The sequence below is a fragment of the Dipodomys ordii genome, unplaced genomic scaffold (genome assembly GCF_000151885.1).
Source record: "Dipodomys ordii isolate 6190 unplaced genomic scaffold, Dord_2.0 Scaffold44, whole genome shotgun sequence".
Lineage (NCBI taxonomy): Eukaryota > Metazoa > Chordata > Mammalia > Rodentia > Heteromyidae > Dipodomys > Dipodomys ordii.
Genome location: NW_012267260.1, coordinates 9736832 through 9752262, shown reverse-complemented (window position 1 = coordinate 9752262; position 15431 = coordinate 9736832). Strand labels below are relative to the sequence as shown.

Genomic DNA, 15431 nt, shown 5'->3' with positions numbered 1-15431 from the left:
CCTCCCTCCCTCTCTTCCTTCCTTCCTTTCTTTCATTCTTCTTTTTCTTTTGTATCAGTCCTGGGTCTTGAACTCAGGGTCTGAGAGCTGTCCATGGCCTTTTTTTATTCAAGGCTAGAATTCTACACTTGAGCCACAGTTGCACGTCTGGCTTTTTGGTGGCTAATGGAAGACCCTCATGGACTTTCTTGCCTGGGCTGGCTTCGAGCTGTGATCCTCAGATCTCAGCCTCCTGAGTGGTTAGGATCACAGGTGTAAGCCACTGGCAGTACTTTTGAGTGGCCCAGGTTACTGCTTAGAGCAGCAAATACTTTTCCAATGGCAAGACTGGATGCTATACAGTGACGGGCATCTGTCTCATCAGGGAGAGGAATGATGTGTCCAGATGTACGCAGACAGCAGGCAGCAAGCAGTATGAAGGCAGGCACCTGGTCTCCTCCCTCTGAAGACCCACCGTGATTTTATGCAGATAGGTCTCAGGTAGGCTGAAACCCACCCAGGCAGAGCCTGTCCCCGTTACATGCAGAGATGTGCACATAACTGGAGCTGAAGGCAGAGCTCCAGCCCCACTGGGCCTGCAGGCTCTCTGACGCATGAATGGAACTATTTTTAAAAGAAGAAAGAAAGGAAAGGATATACCTAGATACAATGCACATAGGAGCCAAGCCTACAGCCTGCATATTCTCCAAGTGGGAAGGTAGAAAGCACAGGAGCTGCGCTAGGCCCCAAGTTTAACCCTCACTTCACTCAGCTGGCATTTGGGATCAGCAGCTATGCGTGCTTCCTTCCTGGGAAGGCACAGGCCTGCTGGTCATTCTCCTGGCTTGTTCCTCCGGGTTCCAGAAATTGCACTGTGGGATGCTTTGCCTAAGCTGTGGAACCTGTCTCAGACCTATGAGAGCTTACCTCTTCTGAAATGGCATTGTCCCCAAACTTAAAAGAACCTGTGCTTCATTAGGAAAAGGAATCAATGGGATTCTCATGGGTCACTTCCAGGACCCAGCCTGTGAGTTAGGGCAGCTTGCTCTAGTCCCTGAGGTTAATCTTGGGTGGCAGTCAGATGAGACTGACGGTCCCTACTTTAGAGGCGGGGGAATGTTAAAGCTGGAAGTGAAGGCGCGTGTGTGTGTGTGTGTGTGTGTGTGTGTGTCTGTGTGTGTGTCTGTGTGTGTGTGTGTGAATTCACGACTTGGGTGCTGCCCGTTAGCTTTTTCACTCAAGGTTAGTGTTCTACCTCTTGAGCCACCATCCCACTTCTAGCTTGTGGGTGGTTAATGGCAGATAAAAGTCTCTCACAGACTTTCCTGCCCAGGCTGGCTTTGAACCTTGATCTTCAGGTAGCTAGGATTACAGGCGTGAGCCTCCAGATTTTAGGGCTTGAAAGGGGAACATCATTTTCAAATGATAAGCCTCCCGGCAGCTCCCATTCCATTATCAACCTAGAAGGCACAGCAAGGCTAAGCCAGGTAATCGTGTTTAAGGGGTATGGATTCTATGTCCGCTGGAGTTGCATCCTCAGCCCTGGGTGGGAGGCGGGAGCCTGGAGCACGGGAAGGAGCTCTTCACTCGGCAGAGCCTCACGGCTAGACTACGGGAGCCTTGACTCATCCTGCACGTAGAGGATTCTCAATAAATGTCTGCCAACACGTCAGACTTGCCCTGAGCCAGACTAATATTGCCATGGTTTAGTGTGCTTTCTAAAAAGGGATTTCTCCTTGCCCTGTGCCCCCTTCCCTCTGTTGTCTGTACCCTAACAAAACACAGATGTGAATTCGATTACTACTGTTTACGGAATACTTGTTCCATGTCAGACACACGGCTAAACCCTGAGCAACACCCAGCATCTTGTTTAATCTTCACACACCAGCTTGCAGAGACAGGCTTGGCTCAGAGAGGCTGAGAGTTGGGCTGGATGAGCCAGGTGCCAGTCGGGGGTGGGGGTGAGGTGGGGGGGGGAGGGTGAGCAGGGTGGGACTCTGCTTTGGGCCTCAGTGCTGATTGGCTTTCTCTTGAGGCTGGATCAGTGCTCTGAGCTTTCGTTTTCTCATCTGGAAAACGGGATGGATGCCTCTCATAGCATCTAGTATAGTCTCTGGCCATTCTGAGTGCTAAGCAGGGGGCAGGGGTGGGGGGAATGGTGTAAACTTGTCTGGTTTGTTTTGATTGGGAACTTTTGGCCATCCTTCTAGAGAATTCTAATAACCTAGCCACAAAATGCCCGAGCCCTTCCGAGTCTATTTGCATGCAATTAAACCTCGGGACAAAACTTGGGACTCTCATTTTGCCTCTGGTATCTGGATGACAGATGAAGAAGGTTGAACAGACGTATGCCTTTTTTGAGCCAGCTGCTGTTAGGGAGCACTGGCGCATCCAGCAAGCCTGCCCAACAGAAGTTCCCAAGGCAGAGAGAGGTGATCCTTCACCAGCTGTCACCCAGGGCTGCTCCCCTGCCCTGTGCCCCCTTTGCCACCTATGCATAGTACACAGCCAATGGTCAGCTTGTGTACTGTGTAGAATTTTTTTTTTTTTTGTCAGTCATGGGGCTTGAACTCTGGGCCTGGGTATTGTCCCTGAGCTCTTCAGCTCAAGGCGAGTGCTCTACCACTTGAGCCACAGCGCCACTTACAGTTTTTTTTTTGGTGGCTCTTTGGAGATAAGAATCTCACGGACTGTCCTGCCCAGCCTGGCTTTGAACCGTGGTCCTCAGATCTCAGCCTTCTGAGTAGCTAGGATTACAAGCGTGAGCCACTGGTGCCTGGCTAACTGTGTGGATTTTTAAGAGTGCTTGTTTTCTGTACCCTGGACTGGGGAAGGGGCCTGAGAAGAAGCTGCAGCCTCATCCTGCCTGCTGAAGCTGGGGAACAGAAAGTCCCTACCACCAACCACTTCCTGAGGAAAAGAGTTCCATATGATGGATAAACAGCCAATCAGCGATGAGAGTTACACAGAGTCCCACCCCCTCTCTGTGGGTATTTGAGCCCCTTCTTTCAAATAGACTGTGTCCATTCCAGCTTTTTCAAAGTTGACCAAATAATCCCTTTTCCCTTCTTCTCCTCCACCCTCATTCACCTATGAACTTCCTGCCTAAGAAGAAGATGTTGCCACATGGTTCCCATTTTCTGAAGCTTGTCTGTTTTGTCCTTAGTACCCTACTTCCCTTTCCTAGATCCCCCATTTCTAGAAATCCCTCCATTCTCACCCCTGGGCCAGCCACCTGCTGACTGCCAGCCGGCTTAGCCCACATCCAGTGAACGCAAAAGTCACGGTCCCTGTCCACGAGGTTGGCCTAATCCCGAACAGCCGATAATCCAAAGCCATTTATTTTTGGCATGTGCGAGTGAGTTTATTTGTGTGTCAGCCTCCCGTTCCTCAGCGGGCCGCACTCGGACAAATGGTAAGGGGAGTTTGCTTTTTCTCAACACGCCGTGAGTGAGGGGGCTGGGAGCCTCAGAGATGCCTGGGGTGCAGCTGAGGAATTGTGCCACAGCCCAGCGGCTCCTTCCTCTAAGAGGCAACTGTCGGAAGGACACCAGCCTGGAACAGGATGTTCCTCTGGTCCCAGAAAGTAGCCCCGGAAATACACAAGCAGAATGTGGGGTTCAGTGAGAGAGGGCACAAAAGGCATGAGCTCCAAGGGTCACACCGACGGCTTCTGACCCCAGTGGGGAAGTTCTTCTCAGAATCACACCTGCATACCTTCACTTTTGCTTGACAGCAGCCAGCTCCCAGCTTCCTGAATATTCTAGAGTATACTGGGATATCCTGGTCAATAAGTCAGACACAAAGCTCTTCCCAGGGGCTTGAATCACACAGAGCAGCCATCTTGGCTGCTTGGATGATGGGCCCAAAATGCCAAGGAGAGGAGTGGCTGGAGCTCTGGATCTGGCTTGCTGGGTCAGCTTGGGAAAATGGTTCTGGGTCTCTGGAGCGCCTTGTCACTTGAGAGAGGGGCACCAGGGAATGGCACATCCGCGTCTGGGAAGAGATCTTATGTGCCTGTATTGCAGGCGTGCTGTACAGCAGCATACCAGATACACTAGTACCCTCGCCAGGAAGAAAGCCGCTGCCTGGGAAGGACTTCAGCTCAGCGCTGGCTGGAGAGAATGGGCCTGGACTTCTTCACACAGGTGTTCCGATGATGGAAGAGACTGACACCGTTCCTACCAAAGGTTACCAAGTGGCCGAAATCCCTGCCCAGGTCATTGAGTCATCGGATTGACCTAACTGTCTCCAAAAGCCAGCACAGCGCCAAGGGTTGGGGCCTGACTCGGGCTAGCTGTATTCGTGATGCAGAGGTAATGAAGGTTTGTCTCCAGCCCAGGTTGTGCAAAAAGCATAGAAAGCCCACAAAAGGGAAGGAGGCAAATCCCTCTTAAAATGCACACCTGTCCTACAGCCCCCCCCACACTCAGACCCTTCACACAAAAACCATGCTGCTGTTTGAGCTAGATTCTAGTGTCGAATGTGGATCCTGAACAAGGATGGTTCATTTACTCCTGCCCCCCGCCCCCCCATCCCCCCATGCCTCCCCGCCTCCCCCTTGCTATCTCCAGCACCTTCATCCCAAGCAGACCCCCCCCGCCCTTGCTGCCGCCCACTGTGTGTGCACTAATCATTCTGATTGCGCCTCCCACCCCCAGTAGGGAGGTCCCCCACACACGCACACCAGCAATGACGTGTGTGTACACGTGACAGAGCAAGCCAGATGGGATTCACACATTTCAGGATTGTATCTCCTCAATTAGTGCAGACAATCAAATGACAATAGCTGAAAGTGAAACACGCAGTCACTCTTCCTCGGCTTCTAAAGGACCCCCCCCTTTCAAAGTAGAAGTGCAGGGAGCAGCCAGAAATGAAGTGTGGCTCAAGTGGTAGAGTGCCAGCCAGGCTTGAGTGAAAAAGCTAAGGGACAGCATCCAGGGCCCACGTTAAAGCCCTAGTGCCAACACACACACACACACACACACACACACACATACATACACATACTCACATAGGAAGAGGTGAGGGGAAAGGGAGCTGGAGCAGGCAGGTGCTGGGGGAGAGGGAAAGCCAGGCAGAGGGGACAGAAGTGAACATGAGGAATAACAGAGGGTCCAGACTCTTCAGGAACCAGAGCTGGCCCTGAGCTCTGATCAGAGCTCAGAGCCGATGGGAATCAGGCAAGAGGTCAGTGGCAGTTACTGGGGTAGGGAAAGAGAAGGAGGAAGGTCTAGGATTTGAATCAGGTATGGCGCTGAGGATTGCCCACCTATCTTCAGTTTTATTGGCTAATGTACCTGTAATGCTCAGAACAGTAGCTGACACACCGTAGCTCCATGGCTGCTCAGACTCTGAGTAAATAATCATAGCTCGGGTTCTCCTAAATGTCCAGGGAAGTGGCCTGTCTGTATTGATGAGCTGATGAATCAAGATTCAAACGCTAGCAAGCCCACACCTGTGTTCTTGCCTGTAGGGCTTTGAAGTTCCTTCTATAAAGGGTACAGCCTGTCTCCCCGTCTCTTGGCTTTGAACTTGGCCATGTGACTTTCTTTGGCCAATAGAACAAAGAGGGAGGTAATGCCAGTCCCAAACCTAGCCTTCAAGAAGCTCCTGGGGTTCCTCATCACTTCTAGAATTCCCATCAATGCCATGACAAGAAGATCCCTGGGCTAAGAAGACTCTACTCCCTCAGAAGTGAGTGAGTGATAGAAACAGAGCGACAGCCCAGCTTCTCCACTCAAACACAGCTGCTTCCAGACAGAGTGGCAGAATGGTTTGTTACTCGGCATCAGCTAACACACACACACAGGTGAGATTCCACCCAGAGAGGCAAGATGCATGTCAAAAGACCACACTCAGAGGAATCAGAGAGGCTAGGCTTTCCAGAACTGTCACCTGAACTGGGGCCGACAAGATGAATGAGGTTCTTTTTCATTCCACAAACCTTAGTGCACAGGCCACGTGTCACGTGCTATTACAAGGCACTAGAATTGTTGGAAGGAGGAGGACAGCAGGCCGCACAGAATGTGGGCTGAAGGAGGAGCTGCCAAGGGCCAAGGACTATGAGGGGCACTGGTCACCAGCTCGAGCCACCAAGGAAGAGGCTGTGAGGATTTGTAGGGTCCATTCTGGGCGGGGGTAGAAGGAGGAGCCATAGCACTGGGGTCAGGTTCCTGACCCAGGAGGAGGGTCTCCTGCTCCAAGTGCAGACCGCGATCTAACACCACCACCTGGACATCTGGACATCTGTCTGTCCCAGCTAGAGGCACCTGATATCTGCTCCCCTCAACCCACGCCCTCCAGAAAGGACCTGCTAACGGCCACCGCTGGCCATGAGCCACAAACAGGGAGGGAATCTGACTTCCTACTGAATGCAGCCCCAGAGAGGAGGCAGAATTTGTCCACCCTGGAGCCAGGGCAGATGGCAGCTCAGGAGGAAGGAGAAGGCAGGTGCCTGCTAGATTCTCATGTCTCATCAGCCAGCAGCTGAGATCTCGGTGTCCCCATGGCTCCCTTCCCAGGGTCTGGCCACTCACTGGAGCCGGGGGGGGGGGGGGCAGCTGTGTGCTGAGGTTAGGGAGTGGGGGTGAGGAGGGGGGTATGGAAATGACCAGTAGGAGGGGGGGCTTCTCTGACAAATTTGAAACAAAGTAGGCCCGGCATTCTAATAGCAACAGCCTGTCATTAAAATCAAATGCTATTTTGCAAAATGCATTTGCCAAGGAATGGCTAATTACAGGCAAAGCTCTCCTTTCTGTGTGTTGGTGCCGATTAATCCTGAGCAGTTTAAGCAGCCGAATTTTATACATATAATTATCATTCAAGATTCACAAAACAGCAACAAGATGCTCTGGGGGCGGAGAGGGGCGGAGGGAGGCTGGGGGGGGAGGGGACTGCTGGGGGACAGGGGGCAGGCAGGTGATGCCCAGGCCCGGAACCTCTGGCCCGAGTTGGGCTCTGTCTGCTCACGTGAGGGCAACTTTCCCCTCGCTCAACTTGTTCCCTACAACCTCTTTTCTAGAACAGATCAGAATAGATGCTGATGAAGAGGGCTGGTCGGCTGAACACGGAGGAAAGCTGCTAGCAAAGCTGTGTTCCCTGCAAACACAGCTCCACTGTGACCCAGAGCTGGCTATAGGGTTTCAGACATGACAGGTGGTGCTGCCTTTGCAAGGCATGCTGGGAGACCCGACTGGGAAGAGCAGCTGGGAGCTGAGGAAGTCCCCACCAGGCAGGGAAAAACATGAACCTTTCTCCCTTGGTAGAAACAGAGCCTCCGCAGCCAGAAGGTGGAGGACTCAGCCTGTTCTGTTTGAAGACAAGGCCAAGGGTCCCCAGATTACTCCCCTGCTCCTAGCCAAGGCCAAGTGGGCTAAAATCTCATGAGAAACCAGAAGGGATATCAGGGTACTGGACTCACTCAGAGGGGTGAGAGGTAAAGCAGAGAGCTTTCTCTGCATCACCCCTAATGGGCCACCTGCCCTTCCTCCCTCCCCTCCCTCCTCTCCTGTCTGCAATGACAGGGGCCACACCACACGACCCCTCCCCCCTTCATGGCTGCAGGAAGCTGTGTGAAGGTCACTGAGTCTCTGCATGCCCAAGAGCACCAGGGTTCCCAAGCCACCGGCTTAGCTTCAGGCGGCCACGTAGGAATCAGGGTGTAGCAAAGGAAAAGGGGTCAGTTGTGGGACAGGGTGGGAAGGCAGCCAGGGTGCTTTCCCTGGGCCCTGCCCACATGGGGGAGCTAGAAGCTGAGATGTTGGGCGTGGTAGCAATGGTGAGGTCCTGCAGCTGTGAGCTTTGGTGATCAAGGTTCCTGTTGCTCTGATGGCTCCCAGGCCATCCCACTTGTCAGGGGGCCCAACGTACCATCACCTGCAAAAGGCCCTAGTGCAAAGCAGGTGCTCAGTACGCGTCAAACACGACATGAACGTGAACCTTCTTCATCCTCCATGGATGATGTCGCCTCTCATTCTACTTCTCATAAATCCACAATGCATCACTCCCACAACATCTCTGGAGTAGCTTCTCTGGGACCCGGACTGTGCCGGGTCCTGGGGCCAACCTCTTCCCCCAGCTGCAAGACCAACAGTTAGCAGCAGCTAACGTCATTTCACTGTGCCAGAGACACTCTGTGTATTCACTGCAGACCTACTGTGTGCAGCCTAGCCCAGCACTCACAGACATGTGAGCTCAGGAATGCCAAGTGCCAGCCCAAGTCCCCATGACTGACGGACACGAGAGCCCACCCCTGTGCCAGCCCAGAAACTGTTGAGTTGACTGGACCAAAGTTGCTGAGATGGTGAGAACTGATCTGAGCCTCGGAGCTGAGTCTTCCAGCCAGTGCTCCCCAGCCAGTGCTCCTCATCCAGCTTGAGGAGGGGGGCAGTGTAGGAAGAGAAGTGGGAAGGTCACTCCAAGGTCTAAGTCACTTCTGCACCAGTGACGGGCAGTCGGAGGGGACTACAAGCCCACTAGTCTGTTTTCCTTAGCACCCAGGAGGGAAAAACTTTTTTTTTTGTCGGTCGTGGGGCTTGAACTCTGGGCCTGGGCACTGTCCCTCAGCTCTTCAGCTCAAGGCGAGCGCTCTACCACTTGTGCTACAGCACCACTTCTGGTTTTCTGGTGGTTTATTGGAGATAGGAGTCTCACGGTCTTTCCTGCCCGAGCTGGCTTTGAACCGCGATCCTCAGATCTCAGCTTCCTGAGGAGCTAGGATTACAGGCGTGAGCCACCAGCGCCCAGCTTGAGGGAAAAACTTTTAAAAGCAAAATAAAACACAGCCAAACTTTGAGCCCTTCACCTGCACCACATACATGCAGATGTTAAAACACAGAAGAAATCCCATCCAGGTGAACTTAGCTACTCTCCCTCTGCTCCCAGGAGGAGGCCCCCCCCCAACCAGGACAGAGGGCCAGGATCAACAGTGCCTGCGCTGGCCTAGAACAAGTGCCCAGCCTGGCTTCCTCAGCTGCGGAAGGGACCGGCCGCCTTGCTCCGTGCGGCCCCCACGCACAGGCTGGCAGCCACTTCCCTGGGTCGAGTGAGTGAGTGAGCCAGCAGGCAGAAACCTGGTCTTGGCTCTCCCTCCCTCTGAGGCTGCTTTTCTTAGTGGACAGGCTCTGCCGTACCCTTTCCCCTCCATCCCACCTAACTTTAAACTAACCTTTTCACATGCAAGTGATATTCACATGCAAGGAAGCTATTCCCAGAAGTTAGGGGCATTCTGGGTGCTCCTAAATCAGACCTTCCCTTAGCTGGGAAGGTGGCCAGACACCTCCCTCCTCTTGGTTAAGTCTCCCCCAGTTCCTGTGTCACCTAGGTAACTGGCACACCTAGAAGCAGTCACCTCCCCTTCCTCTGAGGTCACATCCTGGGCTGCCCCTGATGATGCCACCCATCGGACCAAGGGAGGGTCCCGGGCCCTGTGGTCATATCCGCATCAGGTGGAGTCACCTGTCCTTACCTGGCCACACCTTATTCCTGCCCCTTTCCTAATTAAGGCCAGGCAAACTAGCCCTCCGACCCTTTTCAGCCATGTGATCTCCACTGTGCACGATGGGGCAGAAATTCAGTAATAAAAGAAAACCAAACTTCTCTTCCTGCCTGAATACCTTGTGGTGTTCTCTTCATCGACCACCTAATTAAACCTACTTATTTAATTTACCTTACACTTGTGAAGAACAGCAGCTTGCTATTCTCACCCTGAGCCGCCATCCCCTGCCCCTGTCCCCCAGGGAACGGAGGGAAGGATGGATATGTGACCTAGGACAAGTCACCTGCCCTCTTGGGCCTGAGTTCGTCCAATATTAGAATGGAGAGTCGGTACGGATGGACTTCGCGACTCCCTCGGGATTTGCCACCTGGATTCTGTGGCAAAGCAAAGTCCCACCCAGCCCAGCTCCACTGCCCCTCTGCAAGAGAGGAGGTCCACAGGACGAAGAAGCACACCCCAGCCTCGTGGGCACCCCAGCCTGCTTCCAGCAGAGCAGAGTTCCCCAGGAGAGCAGAGGGGCGTGGCTGGGCTGCTGGCTGGCTTGCTAGGCAAATTACAGACTCTCAAGGGTGCCCATGACAAATGACGGCTAAATGGTTTGCTTTGCGTATGCAAATGAAGCCGCCAATTTACATTCATTTGCACCTGATGGGTGTCTGAAATGGATGGATTTGATTTGTGCCCGGATCTGTAAGTGTCTAATTTATTAATCAATAAAACGTCAGTACAGGCACCAGATCCCCGGTTCCAGCCGGCCTCCATATATATGTAAATAATGCAATCTCTCAATCTACTTGTTATGTAAATGTTAATATAAAACTGACAGAAATCCACCTCTGCACAACTTTATGAGCAAAGCAGCAGAGATTTATTCTCTCTCCTTGCCCAGCCTGTGCCCCAAGGCCTTTCTGTGCCTCTGTCTCTCCAGGTCCCTTCCTCTCAGGTTTTTTTCCTTCCAGCTGACCTACCTTACCTCCTCCAGGAAGCCCACCTGCTCCTCCCCTCAGCCCTGCCCATGGTAGCTGGACCCCACGATTAACTCCTGCATAGTTTAGGCCCCAGGGCCACTTGACAGTGTCTCCAGCTCTGTGGGTTGAGATTTAACCCCTCCCAGGATTGTGTAAAAGTCACCATTCATGTGGACACACACAAGGCCATTCCAAGCCACGGCAGGCATTTATGTTGCTCAAAGTGCCAGACTGCCTCTGTCTCAAAACTCCTCTAAGAGAGTTCCAAACAGGCCTTAGCCAAGATGGAAAATGGCAGCCTCCTCCTCCACTTCTGTCCCTGCTAACGATGCCTGATGGCGCCTGGGTCTCTCGGGAGGGACATCTGTCTCTGTACATCAGTTCTTCATGCTGTTAGACAGGCCCTTCCCGCCACACAGGCACAGGGGAGACTGTGCTACAGATCTGTCCCATGGCCTACTCCAGGCCCAAGGCTAGCTAGCTCTTCTCTGGGTCATAGGTGTTCAGTGTGACCAGCCCTCTGCAGACAGATGTTCACAGAAGCTGGTTCCAGGCCCAGCACAGTGTCTCACACTTGTAATCCTACCTACTCGGAGGCTGAGATCTGAGGATCACAGTTCAAAGCCAGCCCAGACAGGAAAGTCCCCATGAGACTCTTTCCTCCAATGAACTACCAAAAAGCCAGAAGTGGAGCTGTGGCTTGAGTGGTAGAGTGCTAACTTGAGTGGAAAAGCCAAATGAGAGTGTGCGAGGCCTTGAGTTCAAGCCCCAGTACACACACACACACACACACACACACACACACACACACACACACACAGACACGCACACACACATTAAAGAAGTTGGTTTCCTTTACAATGCAGATACAGAACTCTCTGCACATCTACCTCCCCAGGAGCCACACCTAGCCCCTAGCAATGGCCAGGCAGGTGGAAGAAACAGGGTCCTCCCAGGAGAAGGGACAACTAGGCTCAAAGCCAGGTCCACCAGACATCAGGGCCACACTGGTGGTCAGGGCTCCAGCTGGAAGATGAACAAGGGTTGAGAAGGACCTCAATTACCTCCCCGCACCATCACCCTCACTAGCTTCCATCCCACTGTTAAAGCCTGCGGTCCTTCCGTCTTTGCGATCACTTCTGAGAGCCTACATGTGGCCCAAGGAGAAGTGAAGTCAGCAGCTGAGTCCCCTGCCGCTGTCTCTAGTCCCTTCTCCCTCGGTGCCGGTGTTAATGTGTTTGCTCCTGGCCAGGGAGCTGGGACTCAGGATCATGGATTTAAAGGCTTAGAATCTCCGTCAGTACAAAAGTAAACTTGCACTTGACACGCTTATTTAATGGTTGGTTGCACTGTGAGGCACAAACTTGGACTCAACCATGGGATTCAGAGAGACTAGGCTGGGATGCCAAGGCGGGGAGAAACGCCCTCTTGCAGGAAGTTCTTTCTTAGAGATTTAACCTATTTATTTTCATTGGTCCTATGATCTATGAGCTGCCATACTCTGTGAGACAAAGGGACTCAGAGAAGTTAAGAAATGTAACCAAAGCCACACAGCTAGCCAGTAGCAGAATCAGAATTTGATGTGAGTAACGTGTGAGAGTCTGGACCTCCTCCCTGTTATCCAAGATCCCCCAGTCATGGAAGGAAAAGGCCTAGAGCCACCAGACATGAAGTGTGGGTGCACCATAGGTGGCAGACTCATTTATTATGGGGGCTGAAATAGCCTGGCGAGAGATGTAAGGATTGGGCAGGAAATTAAGGAGACAGACAGGCACCCTATTGTACTTGGCCGGAGTTTGAAAATCTTATGACAAATTATTTCACTCATTAACGATTGCTTAATGGTGATGTTTCAAAATTAATTAAAGCCAAGCACCTCAAGGCATTGGAAACTGCATGCTTCTGCTATAGATTTGGGACTGAGTTCAATTAGCGGGCTGGGCTGTACAGAGCAAGACAAGGCACCGTGAAAATCACCCCTAGAAGAGCTCCAGTCCATGCAAGTACCGTAAACACGGGGCCTTGCATGACCAGACCAAATGCTTGTTATTATTCGCATTATAACATAGAGGGGAGAACACCAAGAGGCCAGTTACCTGCCTGAGGACACACTGCTGGTCTAAGCCAGCCCCGGGATTCAAACTCACCATTCTCTGATGCCAAAGCTCCAATAGTTAACCCTTTCATATGATCCATTTTTGTTGTTTGGGGGTGGCTTTTTTTTTTCTTTTCTAAACAGCATCTTAAAGGACAGACTGAATTTCTTAGTTCCAGTCCTTACACTCTAACACGCTTAAAACCATGGATTCCTGTTTCAGTCCTTCCTCCCCTTGGTGGCTGAGGAGGGGCAGCTGTGCGCATTCACAAAGGAGAACTTGTGAATCCCTCTTTCTAGAACCCCCTCTACCATGGCCCAGCCATTCCACAGACACCTAAACTCAATCTCATCTAAAGCAAATTTCCACTGACTACCTATGTCCTCCTGATCTGGGCTAGCTACACCCTGGCTTCCCAGGTAGCTATTAATTTGGGAGAAGGACAGAGATAGTTAGAAGAGCATGGCTGGTGACATTTACGATAAGTATGGAAAAGCGCATCTACTCTAGCAGCCATGAACTTGATCGGGGTAAACAACCCTGTGACCAGCACTAGATCAGGAATCTGTTTCCTGTTCTGTACAGCATGGGCCTCGGGCTGGGCCACCATCCCCAGCTCCCCATGACACTGCAGAGCAAGCAGTGCACTCTGGGAGCTTGCAGACCATACATTGCACCCTGGGAGCCGCAGTGTACCCCGGGAGACTGCAGACCATGCAGGTGCACCCTGGGAGCTGCAATGCACCCTGGGAACCACATTGCATCCTGGGAGCCACTAGTTCCTCATTGCAGTGTACCCCACAGTGTGAGTCCCTGGGGATGGGCCATTTCCCCCCCCCCACTGATGTGCAGTCAGTTCAGCAGCTTTGGCTTGGGCTCGGTCCACCTATGGACCCCTCAGAACATCTTTGGTGGGGACATGGGTGCCCATTCTGGCCGGAGGCTCCTCCAAGGCTGCTGGTTCACAGAGAGCCTGGACAGCTGTTCAACACACGCACCCATTTTCTGAATGTGAGGCCGCTCTCCCAGCTTGCAGATCTACTTAGACAGTAGATGTCTTAGTCGTAGGCATCTACTCAGTGGGGTTTGTATCCTCCTGTGTCCTCCCCGATTCTGTCCCTCCCTAGAAGCCTCTAGTAGCCTCTGCCCCGCTCATCCCTGGGCCTCATGCCTGCAAGGGCCCTGTCACACACACCTACAGGACCCTCTCTGCCTCCAACAGCCCTGCGCCTAATGTGACAGCCTCCCGGTTGGAGGCTGGAGGCTGCAGTCATCCTGCAGGGAGATGGCCGAGTCTCTGCAGGAACTTACATAGTTCCTGCATACACAGATGCTCCCTTCTCATCCCAACCCCACCACCCTTCGCAGCCTCATCCTCAGAGTTGGCCCCAAGAACCCACAGAAGAGATGACCATACTGCACACAGCCACGGAGCAGAACTGTGAGCAATCACGTGCCAGGGTCTTATTGAGTGCCTCTTGTCTACCAGAAATCTTTTCCCCTGTGGGAATGGTTTTCAATGGACGGTCTGTCGGGATCCTCAGACCCAAGAGATGGACGGAATGGACTTTTAACTCCTCGTAGCTCCTCGCTTCACACTGCGGTCAGTCATCTCATGACCACCACACTTCCCAAGCCTATACCTTTTACCTTTGTTCCATGATTTCTATTTTATGGGACAGTATCCCAGTATCCGTTCATAGATGAGCACAACAGGGTCAGAGAAGTTCAACTATCTACTTAACAACACACAGCTTGGAAGTGAGAGGTTAAATCCAAGTCGTTGAATATAGCCTTCCCCCCACTGCCTCTGTCTTGGTCACCTCCTCCCAAAGTAGTTCTGGGTTTCCTGGTTGGAATTCATTCATCTGTCCTCCGTGTGCTTTATCTGAACTTTGATTATAGTAATTATAGCAAGCTGACTTTTATTATAATGATTATTTACCTGCGTGGCTCTCCAGCTGGGATGAGAGCTCATTAAGGGCAGAACCTGTCAATTCTGAACCTTGAGTCCCTGCCAGGAAGGAAACCGAGGACAGCACTGTAGTAACAACAGCCTACTGGTAATGAGGGTTTCTGGCTTTCAGGCTTAATCGAATTATTTGGCTTAGTCTCCTAGACTGGGGAGGTCAAGTACAAAAAAGTTACCAGCTGCCTGTGGTTGTAAAAATGCAACAAATTATCAGCAAAGGTCTTTAATGGCAGAGTCTTAAACCCACATGGATGAAGGTGTTTCTGTCTTCTATTGGCTTCATTTTCTTTTGTTCTCTTTCTACTTCTCTTTTTCCCCCTCTCTTTCTTTCTCTTTTACTCCATCTGCTTTATCCTTTCCTTTTCCTCCCCTAAATGGGATGAAACATAGATCTAAAATACATTTTCCATTGTTGTACCAAATGACTTTTTTGTTGTTGGTCATGAGGCTTGAACTCAGGGCCTGGGCACTGTCTCTAAGCCCTTTTGCTCAAGGCTAGGGCTCTACAACTTTGATCCATAGTGCCACATCCACTTTTGGTGGTTAATTGAAAATAAGACTCTCAGAGACTTTTTTTTTCTGGTCAGGCTGGTTTTGAACGTAGATCTTCAGATCTCAGCCTTCTGAGCTAAGATTATGGGTGTGAACCACCGGGACCCAGGCCAAATGACTTTTTAAAAAATGCATTCCCTGCTTTAAAAAGTAGGGGGGGGCGGTGTTAGGAAGATGGCTCAGTGGTACAGTGCTTGCCTTGCATGCATGAGGCCCTGGGTTCGATTCCTCAGCACCCCATAAGCAGAAAAAGCCGGAAGTGGCGCTGTGGCTCAAGTGGTAGAATGCTAGCCTTGAGCTGAAGAGCTGAGGGACAGCGCCCAGGCCCAGAGTTCAGGCCCCACGACCAACCAAAAAAAGGAAAA

General features: G+C 51.9%; 1 protein-coding gene across 1 annotated transcript in view; it reads right to left on the bottom strand.

The window, feature by feature from the left end:
* Lrfn2 (leucine rich repeat and fibronectin type III domain containing 2) overlaps positions 1-15431 on the bottom strand; it is a 134992-nt gene that overhangs the window by 77352 nt on the left and 42209 nt on the right. The gene's annotated exons all lie outside the window — the stretch shown is intronic.